Source organism: Benincasa hispida, chromosome 5 (genome assembly GCF_009727055.1).
Source record: "Benincasa hispida cultivar B227 chromosome 5, ASM972705v1, whole genome shotgun sequence".
NCBI lineage: Eukaryota > Viridiplantae > Streptophyta > Magnoliopsida > Cucurbitales > Cucurbitaceae > Benincasa > Benincasa hispida.
In genome coordinates this window covers 60,915,035-60,926,545 of record NC_052353.1, presented here as the reverse complement: position 1 = coordinate 60,926,545, position 11,511 = coordinate 60,915,035, and the positions used below count along the sequence as shown (strand labels likewise).

At 40.5% G+C, this 11,511-nt stretch overlaps 1 non-coding gene across 1 annotated transcript; it reads left to right on the top strand.

The window, feature by feature from the left end:
- The first annotated feature begins 1,370 nt into the window (after window positions 1–1,370).
- Window positions 1,371–1,477, top strand: LOC120078847. Its single transcript, XR_005482128.1, has one exon. It is a non-coding gene; the product is annotated as a small nucleolar RNA R71 (small nucleolar RNA).
- The last annotated feature ends 10,034 nt before the right edge of the window (window positions 1,478–11,511 follow it).

Sequence of the window (11,511 nt, the reverse complement as noted above, 5' to 3'; positions counted from 1 at the left end):
TCCTTGAGAGCGATCGATCGAGAGGAATGGTTGTCCCAATATGATGGGTGCATCTTTATTCGCTTTATAGTCCAGAATGATGAAGCCTGCCAGTAAGATGAATTTGTCAATTGAGACTGCGGCATCTTTCAACTCTCCCTCGGGATCTGTCCGCAAGCAGAAGAGTCTCCGTCGTGGGCCTTAATTTTCCCATATTCAATCGTTTGAAGATTGATAGCGACATTAAGTTTATACTCGCCCTAAGATCGCATAGTGCTTGACCAATGTAGATCCCTCCAATTAAGCAGGGTATCGTGAAGCTTCCTAGGTTGCACATTTTTTGTGGGACCATAGTATGTAACCCTTGCGTTACTGCCACTGCAGCGATCTTTTCTTCATCATTCTATTTCTTTTTAAATCTTTGCGGGAATGGTGGTAGTTGTACTTCTTCTATCTCGTGTTCTAGAGGCTTGTAGGTGGGTGCAACTACTGGGTTCATCTTCTCAGGCTCTTCTACATCATATGTCAATGGGTTCTTGGTCTTCACCTCATTCGAATTCGTCATTATGGGTTCATCCCCTACTTTCACTGTCGTTTTTTCGCTTAGCAAGGAGACTGCTAGGCACTGTTCCTTTCCTGTACCCCCAAAGTTGTGAAGGAGCTCGGTTGAGCTCGGTAATGCTCCTTGCGGTATATTTTTTAGTTCGCCCGCAATCTGTCCTATCTGAATTTCAAAATTTTGGATGAATGTCACTTGATTCTGAAGCACTGATTCATTCTTCTCAATATACTGCTTCAGCAAGCTCTTTAAAGATGAAGATTGTAGTGCTTGCGAACTACTAGCTTCATTTTGCAGTTGACCATTTGTTCGCGGGAAAAATCCTGGTGGCTCTTCCTTTTGCGTCATAGGTTGATAGCTTTGTTGTTGATTTTTCCACACGAAATTGGGATAGTTTCTCCACCTGGGGTTGTACGTATCGAAGAAAGGGTTATTCTTTATGAAGTATATTGACTGCGGATTCCTTGGGCATTCTTCAATCGGGTGTGCCTCTCCACAGGTGACACAACTCGTGGTTGTTTGAGCGATTACATTGACTTGCCCTTTATGTGTTCCCGTGTTATTAATTGTGATGCCTTGTATTAGATTCATCATCACGTCCATTTGGGTTTGTAGGGATGCGATGGCCCCATTATTTGCGTCACTATCTTTAATTCTTAGTCGTTGATCGCTTTCTCTCCAGTCCTCATGATTTTTTGAAATGCGATCAAGTATATTTTTTACCTCGTCATACATTTTGTCGAGCAAACCATCAGCTGCTGCCACATTGGCAGCCGTCTATGATGCAGGGTTCAATCTGTGGTAGAAAATTTTCATTTGTAAACAATCTGGTAAGCCGTTATACGGGCAATCTCTTACCAACCTCTTAAACCTCGCCCAGGCATCACTGAACGATTCGTCCATATCCTGTTCAAAATTGGTAATCAGCTTCCTCCTTCTGGCATTCTCTGTCGGAGGGAAATACTTCATCATGAACTTCTCCACTACCTATTCCCAAGATGTAATCTCCTTTGGTTTGAGAGAATAAGCCCATTTTCGTGCTTGGTCAAACAACAAAAATGGGAACAATGTTAATCGAACCTCCTCAGTGGAGATGTTTAGGAACACAAACGTATTGCAGATCTCCATGAAACTCCAGAGGTGGGCATGCGGATCCTCGCCACGCCTACCACCAAACTGTCCGGCAGTTTGGATCATCTACAGCATCACTGATTTAATTTCCAACCTCGATCCGTCAAGAGCTGACCTCATGATTCCTGGTGAGAAATCATAGAGGTTGGGTTATGCATAGTCCCGGATGGGCCTATTGCGGTCGTTCGCCAATAGGATGGGATTTTCCATGATATCATTTACATTTGGTGCTCCAGTTTTTGGTTCTTCCGCCATGTTTGGATCTTTCTCTTGTTGTTGTTTTTGTTGGCGGCTGATTCTTCTTCTTATTTGGAACGTTCTTTCGATCTCTGGGTCGTAGATGGGCTCAGGATTTTCTCCTTTGCTCATACGACGCCCGATTTTTCCCTTACCTAAGGAAAAGCAGTGCACAGAAAAGGAGAGTCTACCAAGAAAATCAAAAAATTACCGTTAGCACAATGTATTGCCGTAGTCATCAGCAATGGTGCCAAAAACTTGATGCGTGGTTAATGCGATCAAATAATGGTGTAGAATGCGATAGTAGAATATACGTTGTGCATGCAAGTTTTCTCAGCAAGATCCAAGTATAAATCCTATTGAGTTGCCTGGCGATGACATGCAGAAATGTATGTCATCTTAGGCCTTTTACTTAGAATTATGAAGGTTGTTAGGTAGAATATGCATCGATCATGGTAGGAATTAACGAGAATATGAACTTGCGTCGATCAGCATGTCGAATCTAAACTAACCCGTTATTTTGCGTTAATTATGCGTTCAATGTTCTATCTTTGTAGGTAATGCAGGAAATGAACGTAAACACGGAAACTGGACCACCGCATAGACGACCGCATGCCAAGAAACACTCCATTGCAAAGGCAAACGCATCGATCAATGCATGGATGTTGTGGTAATCAGCCGTATGCATTCATCGCATGGGAGTTGCACTCGTCAAGCGATTGCGGTCATCATGTAGAGTTGCGGTATTAAGCGAATACGGCCATGAATGATTGCGGCTATGCGAACCAACGCAAATTAATGGATCAATGCAAGGTAGGAGAAATTAATGCATCAACGCATCTACCTCGAAAAAATCCAAAGCTGTTGTTGACATTTATCCTACCACGTCGTTAGTTGCAGAGGTTCAAAAAGGACTAACGCGCCGAATGTCAAAATCAGAGCATTCCAATTAATGTTGTCAGCGATTCCAAGTTCTATAAATAGAAGCCAATGAGTATAACTTCAAATCATCCAGAGATTATCCTTCCATACGGGGATTTTCCCTGTGATCCAGACAAACTACGTGAGAAGATGGCTGAGAGTTTCTTCATCTCCTCCTCCATTCCGAGTGACGACCGGAGCCTTCGACCGGTTCTAGATCTCGAAAGAGTCAGCTCCTCCACCCATCTATGGCACCACCAGTAGCCTGACGCACATCCGCTGGGAGTAAATCTTTGCTTCCAACGGTCATTTCTTTTCCTTTCTTTTTCTATATTGTATTGTTGACATTTTAATTAAGGAATTAATACAATAGTTTTCAATGCACTTCTCTGTTCCTTCACTCCTATTCATCTTCTTTGCTTAGCATCTTTACTTTCATTGCAATACTTAGTGAGATTTCTTGGGTATTGCATACTTAGTCGTGTGGCATTAGTGTCACACCCCGCCCCAGACCACTTCTGCGCCTGGGAAAGGGCGTGAACATGACACATTATCAACCCTTTTGGTTGACACTTACTGCCTAATAACTCTTGCGGAAATAACTCTGATACCAATGAAAAAATTCAACAACCAACTGATTAAGTAGGCCCATCTTATATATACAACAATGTGAACGTTTATACAACTCAAGACTTAACAACAAAGTTTACAACAACAACTGTAAAAACCCCCGGAAAGTGTAATTGTGGCGTGTGGCAGACCTTGACCTTAGCAGCACCCTGGAACTCCTCACTTTCTACTACCTGGGGGGGGTGTAAAATATAAAATATGGGAAAACATGAGCTATAAAGCCCAGTGAGGGTGCCCTATAGATAAATAAATAACTTTGTCAATAGAAATATATTTTTGGGAAAGCAATGCATAGTCAACAAGAACATTACCACAAGTTCATTATTATTTTCCAGCCCAACCACTGGACAATCCCCAGCTCGACCGCTGGTTAAAACAACCAACCCCAGCTTGACCGCGGGTTATCACATAATATAAACATCCCCAGTACTTTCACACATATACTAAGACAACAACAATTCCTGTGGAAACTTTCCCTGTACCCTATTATCCCGCCAATGTGCACATCGACTATTTTTCCACTAGCTATGCTTAGGTAACTTGACTATATTTCCCATCGACCGAAGCCAACTATATTTTCCCGCCAAGTACCTTTTCAAGCATGCTAACTGTAATCAAATAAACACATATCCCTGATCATGCCAATTTAACATTATCCCCTATATATATTTAACTGTATATAGAATTCATATCAACAATACAACACACAATAACCACTCACCTTGGTTGGTTAGGAACTTTCCCTTCCAAAGTTCCTTAGGTTTCTTTGGTTTCCCTTTTGAATCCTAAATTCCAGATTCAAATATCAACTTAGATTACTCATAGTTCCAAACCTTATTTTAAGATACTTCCTTCTGCAAACATGTTCTAAAATGTCTCAGGAAGCTTACCATAAAATCTTAGCTCATAACTTCTTGTTGTTTGTCCGAAATCATCAAAATATTAAGACTGGCCCAGCTTACCTAACAGCTCGACCGTTCTGTCTTTTCCTCATTCTCCAGCCTGATTCCTTGGAGCTTCTTCTCCGGCAGCCCCACATGAAAACTAGACTCTTTTAGATTTTTGATGGCTTTGAAATAACATCAAATGCACGAGTATTTGGGAGAACTCCTCATTCCAATTTGATGCTACTTTCCAGACTTCACTGTCCAATGCGTCCTCTTTGAACTTCTATGTCCAACGCATGGATTTTGTTCTAACGCGAGGTTTACTCAACTTTCCCACTCTTCTTAAATGTATTTTGAGTTGTGATCTGAAGAATGAAGTCTTTGGTTCTATTTATAGGCGTCCAAGATTGCTCCATGGCGACACCTCCTACTTGACCGCATGACCAAGTGTCTCTTCCTTACACCATCAATGCAATCTTTGCATCAGCACAACCCAATGTGTCTTCCTCTCCTTTCACCAACGCATGGCCTTAAATTTGTATGTCTTCTTATGTTGCCACCTCTTTTACTTAAGGCTTAAAAATTCTGCCTAACAAGCCACATGTCCAAATGACATCCTCCATGAGTTCATCCTTCATATGCGTCCACAAACTCTTGGATGTTCAACGCATCACTTCCATTTTCCTTCCTTCAGCCGCATGCCATCACCAACAACCCTTCCAATGCATCAACACAACTTCTTCCAATTATTAGTCCCTTCCAATACATCAACACAACTTTCTATACTTAGCCAAATTTCCAAATTTTCCCTCCGCCCAAGTACTCTTTCCAAGATCTTGTGGCCAATACATAGCAATGCCTAGTCCAACATTTAGTTAATTTTCAGGGATTTAAGCTTAACTCAAAGCTACTCACATAGTAATGCCTAGTCCAACACTTAGTCAATTTTTAGGGATTTATGCTTAACTCAAAGCTACCCTAGGAAAATCTATTCAACACTTAGAAATTTCCTTTTTCTTTAACATAGGATTTAACTTTCTCCTAGTTAATCCCTTAATCACCTGCTTAAGTAGGAAAAATGGAAATTCGGGTTTCACAATTAGGGATATGAAGTATGCAGCAACCCACCGAGAGGTGTGCGTTACATGAGTGTGTAAGTAACCTTATTTGTTTAGTTAGAAGCTGTTGTAACGCCTGTCTATGGGCTAACGCATTTCTTGTCTATGAGTAAAGTCAACAACAATCAACTGCCCGGTAGGGTAAGTGTTGGATGCATTAAGCAATGTATGCATTGTTCACTAGGGATAGTAACAACCTTGCATCAACAAAGTTCATGTGATTGTCTTGTAGTATGTATGCTTCATTCGTTCATTAGGGATACTAGAGAGAGTAGTCTAAGGACAGAATCCAGGCTTGGGAAGGTCGAGTCAGAATCTAGGCTTGGGAGAGTCAAATTAGAACACATAATACAAGAGATAGGAGCTTAGGAATAAGCTTGTTTGCTATTAACCCATCGCATGCATCCTAGAGATAGGATACGATTGAGTGCGGCCATCGCAACGTTGTGTGCATTTTTCATCATCGCATAGGAAAAGAGTAGAGACTTAGGAATAAGATATGGACACTTTGCATTTAACACATACGTCCTAGACTTAGAAGCACCGCATTTTCCATTGGAAAATGGCTTGTCGTGCATGAGTGTAGCATGAGCGCATTGGCTTGCATTGACTAGGGTTGCCCTCGCAGTCACTCTTAAGGGTTACAATGAAAATATCTCCGTATTTTATCTATTTTCCCATACATTTATTTCATGTCAAGGTTTGTCAAATCTCTACCTTTCTTGCATATTCTCATTGCATTGTCTGTTAGATAGGAGTAAGAGTAGGATTAACTTAGCAACATCCCCTCCATTCTTTTATTTAAACCGCCGCATGCACATCACCGCAACATATATAAGTCCCTGTGTTCGACCTCGGATTACCCAAGAAACTTGCGTTCATGTTATACTTGGCGTGAACGCAAGAAAACTTGAGGCAGGATGCATAGTCATCATATACATTCGTTAACGCATTTTTCATTTCAACGCATGACCATCGACGCATGACTATCAACGCATATTTTAGGAACATGCATCGCATAACGCGTCCAAGGGAGTTTGGTTATCGAGTAAAATTGACTCCGAAATTCCTGTCATCACCTGGTAAGCTCAGGGTCGAACACAGGGACTAAGGAAACAGTATGCGATGGTAATCGATTGCTTTACGGTTACAAATGAATCCATGCATTGGTTGATATGTTGTTTAAAGTATAAAGTCTATGCGGCGGATTTGAGAAAAGAGTTAATAATACGAAAGTACAATGAGTATGCAAGGGAACAGGTTGAGAAAGGGTTTAGCTAACACTTCCTAAGATTGCGTTCATGTTATGCGATCATGCTACATACATACAACAGCAAGTCATCTCTCAATGCAAATGTTGTGGCTTCTAGTTTTAGAACGCATGCGATGTATGCGATGATGTCTATAGAATTACGTCTAAGCCTCTATTCTTATCTATGTGATGATGAATGGCATGCACATACACAAGGTGACCACATACTACCATAACCTAATTCTAGGGTGCATGCGATGGATGTTGGCAAACAGAACTTATCTCTAAGTCTCTATCTCTTACTTATGCAAATCTGATCTTGCTTTCTCAAGTCTAGATTCTATCCTAACTCTCTCAAGTCTTAGGGTCTTTCTTTAGACTCTCTCTCAAGTAGCTCTAAAGGGGTAATGGGCGCAACATAAGACAAGATAATCACATGCAATGAAAATCCTAGGTCATGTTTGCTAAGTACTTCTCAACCCATTCGAACGTTTAGTTACTCATGTTTATTGTACATGGAGTGAACAGATGTAGAAATGCAAGTTCCATTCTATATATGAAATCGAAATACAAAATGACAATGTGAAATAGAGATAAAGAGCCTGGTAGCAATTTCTTACTTCCCAAGGCTTTTACACTGTTCTTCTCTACTCTGCTCAAAAGATATTCTTGCTTTCGAAAGAGTCGACCCTCTCTCTGTTTTCCACGCCCCCTAGCACTTTCCCAAGCTGATCAGAATGATCTTCTGGCGTCTTATCCCTTCCCTTGCTTCCGCCTTCTAAGTATGAGGAAACTGTGAACCAAGGCTAACTATATTTTATATGGCTCAGCTGGAATGAAAAACCGAACTCCTTCAATGAAGGTGGCCTTCGGTATTTATAGAGCTTCAGGGTGAAGAGCTTTTTCTCTCAAATGATTGCACTGATGGGATGTTATTAGTTCTCTATCTGATGCACTAAATAATTGTCACCGAAAAGTTAAGTGTACTTGCTATAGTGTCGTTAATGGCTTGTCACCTTAATTCGGAATCGACTGTCATCAGCTTTTTGTCCCATCATGATTTATTAAGTTTTCACCTTGATGCGTCGGCTGTACATGGCCACCTTCTTGAGCAGATTTTCACGAACGCAAATGATCGCATAGCCTTACGGTCGCAATCTCTTAATGCGCTCAGACGTTAATTTCTTTTGATCGCAATTCCACCTTATGCCAACGTATTTTCTGCATAAAATACATAAGTTAGTTGTTTTTAATGCGATGGATGCATGCGATCGCAATGTTATAAACTTGATGCTTTTGGACGCAATTTTATATATTTTTACCATTGCAATCCTTCATTGTTTTCTATCTTTGCGTTGTAATAACGTGCATTTCTGCCCGTTATCAACTATCAAACCTTGAAGAAGCTATTAAAAGTGAGGTGAGCCTTGCGATTTTTAGTTAGCGGATGTAGTGAATTATACGTACCATCATAGATGCGACACAAAGGTAGGCAAGTGGACAAAAGAAAATTTCAAAAGCATAATGCGTACAAGAAAACAAGAAAATAACCTTCGAGTAGAATAACACTTGCGACCATGCTTTAGAATTCATGCGATCAAAGCCATGCATTGAATGATGGAGAGAATTCTTCCGTTGTAAATGCGTTCTAACAAGAATTATTGCTGCATGATGGGCGCATGCAATGTAGATGCGTTGTACATTTTGTCTTCGAGTCATTAACGCATGCGGTGACCTATTTCTTGCAAAACAGAGACTGAAACATTCTATTTCGCCATCGCAATTGTGTTAGTGGATGCGTTTACGAAATTTCATAATTTTCATATTTCTCAGCCAATTCTTATACTATCGACGCAACTTTCCTCTCTTTTTGTCGCAATATCTAAATAAAATAGCATAAATAACTCTTATTTCTACATGTTATCACCGCATCTACAAGGAGCGAACGCACCACATCAAAGAAAGTAGCCGCATATCCAAAATAACAATAAAAATAAACTAACTAGGAAAACAGTGTAAAGATGGAGTAGAAGATATCCCTGGAGAAACTGGAGTGATGCCACCATAAGGAGTCTTCCATGAAGAAAATTGATCTCAACTACTTAGGTCAAGAGGCTCGCCCTGACCATTGGAACTTTCGGCAATTGTTGGGCGCATGTTGGTCGTCATGTGCTTATAGCTGCTTTCAATTCATGCTACTGGTTGCCTTTTCATCTCGGGGTCAATACTGGCTTTTGGCGCATCACCTATACTTCAAATATTGTTTACAACTTGGTCGCACAAGCTACAATACTCCCAAGGTAAAAAGGTTGCCTGCGAAAACATGATGCGTTATTTTATGCGATGAATTAATGAAGGGAATTGTAGTGATGGAAAATGCGTTGTGCAACAAGTTTTCTCAGCATAACCCAAGTATAAATCCTGCTGAGTTTCCTGGTAAGTCCAGGGTCGAACTAAGGGACTAAAGAAAAAAATATGTGGCAATAATTTACAAGATGACTTTGTGGTAACCAATAAATCAAAGAGTTGTTGGGTTGTTATTTGCGGTATAAAATGTATGCGGCAGAGTTAAGAAAATAGTTAATACTACGAAAGATGCGATGAATATGCTGGAGAACAGGTTGAGAAGGGGTTCAGCTAACACTTCCTAAGATTGCGTTCATGTTATATGATCATGCTACACACATACAATAGCAAATCATCTCTCAATGCAAATGCTACGGCTTCTAGTTCTAGAACGCATGCGATATATGCGATAAAGTCTACAAGACCTAAACATAAGCCTCTATTCTTGTTTATGCAATGACAATTGACATTCACACATACAAGGCGACCACATAATATCATAACCTATCTCTAGGGTGCATGCGATGCATGTTGGCAAATAGAGCTTATCTCTAAGTCCCTATCTCTTGCTTATGCAGATCTAATCTTGCTCTCTCGAGTCTAGATTCTAACCTAGCTCTCTCAAGTCGTAGGTTCTTTCTTTAGACTCTTTCTCGAGTAGCTCTAAAGGGGTGTTGGGCACAACATAACACAAGATGATCGCATGCAATGAAGATCCTACGTCATGTTAGCTAAGTTCTTCTCAACCTATTCGATGGATTTAGCTACTCATGCGTGCTTTTAAGAGAGTGAACAGATGTAGATAAGCAAGTTCCATTTTAAAGATATAGAATTGAAATATAGAATAACAATGCAGAATAAGAATAAAGAGCTTGGTAGCAATCTCTTGCTTCCCAAGGCTTTTACACTGTTCGTCTCTGCTCTGCTCAAAAGATAATCTCGCTCTCACGAGAGTCGGCCCTTTCTCTGTTTTTCCACGCCTCCTGGGTTCTCTCTCGAGCTGACTAGGGCGATCTTTCGACGTCTCTTCCCTTCTCTCGCTCTACCTTCTAAGTATAAGAAACTATAAACAAAGCTACTTCTATCTAAGGGGAAATTATCTAACTGTCGAACTTCTTCACTGAAGGTGGCCTCTGGTATTTATAGAGCTTCGGGGTGAAAGACTTTTTCTCTCTTATGATTACACTGATGGGATTGCATTAATTCTCTGTCTGATGTGTCGAATATTTGTCACCAAAAAGTTGAGTGTACTTGCTACAGTAGTTCGTTAACGACTTGTCAATTTAATTTGAAATCGACCGTCATCAACTTTCTGTCCCATCATGATTTATTACGCTTTTCCCGGATGCGCCCACCAAGTTGCACCGGCTCTATATGGTAACCTTCTTGAGTAGATATTTGCGAGCGCAAATGACTGTATAGCCTTGCGATAACACAATCTTTAGATGCGCTCAGCCTTTGATTTCTATGGATCGCATTTTCTGTCTTGCGTCAATGCATATTCTGCACAAAAATATATAAGTTAACTGTTTTAATGCGTCATCGCAAGGGTAACCCCAGCCAGCGCAAGTTATGCGATTATGCTATACACAATTGACTAAGACGCATGCGATGCATATGTGATAGTATCGATAGGACTTATGTCTAAGTCTCTATTCTTGTTCACGCGCTCCCACACATGAACAAGGTGACCGCATACTTTCATATCCTATTTATAGGGTGCATACGTTGTGTAATAGCAAATAGAACTTATTCCTAAGCTTCTATTCTTACTTATGCGTTCCAATCTAACTCTCTCAAGCCTAGATTTGGTTTCTAGACTACTCTCTCAAGTATGCCCAAATGACGAATGATGCACTCATAAGACAAGATAATCACATAAAGCATGGTTGACATAAGATTATTCCTATCTCTAGGAACATTGATTACTTTGCTTAATGTGTTCCATTACTTACCCTCTCAGGTAGTTAGTCACCGATGATCAGCTCATAGATAAGCATTGTTACAGCCTCACACTAAGCAAATAGGATTTTCTCACAATACCCGCGCAACGCACACCTCTAGCTGCATGCTTCATATGTCTATGTCGAATGATTAAGTATGTGATACTCTAGCAATCTTACTTAGTTGTTGCGATGAAAGTAAAGGATGACAAGAAGAAGTAAATAAAGATGGAATCGAAGGAAATAGAGAAAATGCATTGATCACAAAATGTATTATTCTCTTAGGCCACAATGTAATACAACACAGAGATAGAAGAGATATGGGGGGCCAGATGGGCAATGTCTTGCTTCCATCAAATGTGTAACAAGGCTGCCGGTGGTGCCATGGATGGGTGGTGGAGTAGTCTCTTTCGAGATCTATCTCCGGTGAAGCTTCAGTCGTCACTCAGAATGGTAGGAGGAATGAAGCTCGGATCATTTCAAGTTGTGCTCTAAGGCTTTTATTTAT